Source organism: Rutidosis leptorrhynchoides, chromosome 3 (assembly GCF_046630445.1).
Source record: "Rutidosis leptorrhynchoides isolate AG116_Rl617_1_P2 chromosome 3, CSIRO_AGI_Rlap_v1, whole genome shotgun sequence".
Classification (NCBI taxonomy): domain Eukaryota; kingdom Viridiplantae; phylum Streptophyta; class Magnoliopsida; order Asterales; family Asteraceae; genus Rutidosis; species Rutidosis leptorrhynchoides.
In genome coordinates, this window is record NC_092335.1 from 195,145,857 (window position 1) to 195,149,537 (window position 3,681).

Consider the following 3,681-nt stretch of genomic DNA (forward strand, 5'->3'; position numbering starts at 1 on the left):
ACTTTGTCTATACACTATTTATGCAATCAATGCAGTAAGATGTGTCTAGACTAAGAATGATAAGCATGTAATTTTCTAAGGGTGATAAGCAGATGATTTCCGACTAGAAATGATAAGCAAAAGTTTTGACATGCAGTTAAGGTCGAAGTCCAGACTCACTAATACATCTTAATAACTATCCGTTAGACACACTAATGCAAGGCATGGTTCGCTAAGACCACCGCTCTGATACCAACTGAAACGACCCGTCCATATTACTATAAACGCAGTACGTTCTCATTGGTCCCATAGCGAGGTATTTGACCTCTATATGATACGTTTTAGAAAATATTGCATTCGTTTCATAAAAAACACATCATTATTATACATAATGCATGTTTTAAACAAGTGGGCGATTATTTAAGAAATAATCCCTAAAATACATCGGTTTCCAAATACTACACACGTGACGTAACAGTCGAATATAATACATGACAAAGATTTTATTGAATGCAACACTTTATTTAAATAAAAGTATGAGACTCCATGCACAGCTTGCTCAGATAATGCAACAGCGGAAGACTTTCTTAAGGAACTGAGAATAAACATGCGTAAACAGTCAACACAAAGGTTGGTGAGATATATAGGTTTACCATCGATATAAATATAGACCACAAGATTTCATAGTTATAAATATATGTACACTCGCAAGTGTATAAAAGTATTCTATAAGTTGTTGAGCGCTTCGGTAACCATACTTAACCATTAATGTGGCATATTCCCTTTATTATGAAATCTCCCTACACTGTACCAAGTGTAGTAAAAACGAAGTACTATGCAACCGTTTACGATACTAGAGCGACTAACCCGGTTGGGGTTGTCAAACTCGATAGATCTATCAATAGGACTCGCGCTTACATGTTCTTACAACATGTAAATATTAGTTACCAAGCTATTAGGGAAGATATGCAATGTGGTACAATCAACGTAGAATATATTTTAAGTACTTGTGTCCATAGCGTAAAACAAAAAATGCATGTATTCTCATCCCAAAATATTTTTAGAGTTTAAAAATGGGACTATATACTCTCAGTAGTAAAAGTATATTAATAATAAGTTTTCAACTTATTAAAATTATGACCGTCATCCTTGGATTCACGAACCTATAACAATAATAACGATTCAGATAATAATACGACATATGAATAAAATAAAGCAAGTTCATAGAATACTTATATAATAATTTTTAACATTTTATGTTAGTAGTCCATTGTTAGTAGTCCAAAATAGTCAGAAAAGTCCAACAGTCCAATAATCGGTATATATATATATATATATATATATATATATATATATATATATATATATATATATATATATATATATATATATATATATATATAATCTTAGAATTACCCCACGACGTATTATTTACGTATTGACTTTGCATCAACCCAGAGAAGTATTGTATACGTATTATCTTAGAATTAACTAAGACGTGTTGTGTACGTATTGTCTTAGGATTTATCAAAACGTATTGTATACTTATTGTGTTAGGACGTATCAAGAATATTATTATACATATATACAATCACAGAATTAACTAAGATTATAATATTTTGTTATACAACTGATAACATGTCCAAATATATATAGGATATAGGAAAAGTTAACAAGGATATGGTTAATATAGTTTTTATAATATAAATTTCGTCCATACAACGTTAATTTTAGCAGATTTTGTTTTGCTCGCCAAATATTCATTACAACTCCGTTTAAAGTGAATCAAATTGCTATGGATTCATTAAAAAGTAAATTTTACAACACCAATTCAAAAAGTTCATCCCAAGTAGTAATTTTTAGAGTTTTACTCTCTTTTTATGTCGGTGGACAGATTTGGAAAAATCCCGGCATCCACCCAATATATGATTTTTGATAAAATACTTCCACTTTGTCTAAAATCATGAAAAAAATACTGGAAGTCTTATTTACATATATTAACATATTTCCAAAGTCTTAGCCTCGAACTCAAAGTCTAAGATAGGTTTTTAATTCCCAACCCAAAACAGCCCGCTTTTTACCGAATGGAGATTAAAGGATATATGTTAAGTTTCAAGGTGTTATTCATATGTACAAGTTATAAGTTCTTATATTAACTTAATATAACATCATAATACATATAAATAAGTGTTATTAGAGTTAATTTAGAAAGATTAGATTAGTTTTTCAAACAAGCTTGGTGTTCACCAAAACAAGTTCTAGTTTTTACAAGTTTTATAAGTATAATAAGATAGCAACTATACAAGGAATTGAACAAGGATTTTGAGAAGTATTTTACCTTGATTATGAAGAGAAAAGTTGCTGAGATTAAAGTATGATATGAGAGCATTCAAATGTGTGTTTTTAGTTTAAGAAAATGTGGAGTAAAAATGAGTTAAAACTGTCCTTATTTATAAGCTTACAATTTTAGCTTTTAGTGAAAATATCTAAGATAAGTTAAATTATATTAAGTCATTCATGATATATTAAATTGATTAGGTCATGGATGATATTACACAAATAATTGCAGATTTCTATTGGTATATACCAATAGTAAATACTTCTAGAAGCTGTGTATAATACTGGTAAAAATACCGTATGAATGCGAGTAGAATTCTTTGAGGAAATTGAACGGAAATACGAGTATTGCTATCCTTTATATGTATTGGTATATTATAAAGTGTATTCAGTAATTGTAAGGACGTATTTACACTCGTAATACATTATATGTAAATACATTTTAACATAAGTTAATTACGTCGTTTAAATAGTAATATATATATTGTTTGAAAACTCTTTAAATTAGTAGTTTGAAAAAATATATATAATACTTTGTTAATATAATTAATGAGATATTTAATTATCATATTTTCAAGTTAAATATATATAAATCCATATATACACAATAATTAAACAATTAAACAATTAAATCAAGTTATGACGTTCGCGAATCGTCGGAATAAAAGGGTGACCAAAATCTTGTGTAAAACTCTTTTCGGAGGTTCAAGATTTATTAAAATTCATTGCTTATTAAGTCGGAATTATATAAAGATTAAATTTAAATTTGGTCGGAAATTTCTGGGTCGTCACACCACGGACAAGCATATACTTTTCATACTGATTTAAACTGCTGGTTGAAGCACTGAAATCTCGTGGTCTACATTACTTTACTGATTACAAACTATAGCTCACCAAAATTCGTGTTGACTTTTAAGTGTGTATTTCTCAGGTGCGTAGACGATGTTGCTTTCGCTATTAGACTTGCTGTCTTGGTGTTATAGACTTGCTGTTATGGACCTGCTGTGTTAGATTTTCGCTGCATTACTTAGAGATGTCTCAATCATGAAACTTTTATCTTGCATTCGTAACTTATGTTATTTTCAAATAATGACTTTGTAACGACCTTTGTGTCACGTTATCTTTTGTAAACGGCTATCTTTTTATGAATGTAAACTGGTTTTCAAACATGTAAGACCCTGTTTCTGTTTCAGCCTCTTTCAGTTATTTGGGACGCCGTCCAGATTTGGGGGACACCGTCCAACAGTGAAGAGTGGGACGCCGTCCAGATTTTGGGATGCCGTCCAAAGTGTCTTATGGGCCAGCTGTTTTATTTAGTTTTAAAAAGGGGTATTTTGGTAAATTCAATTAGGTGTTGGTTTGGAG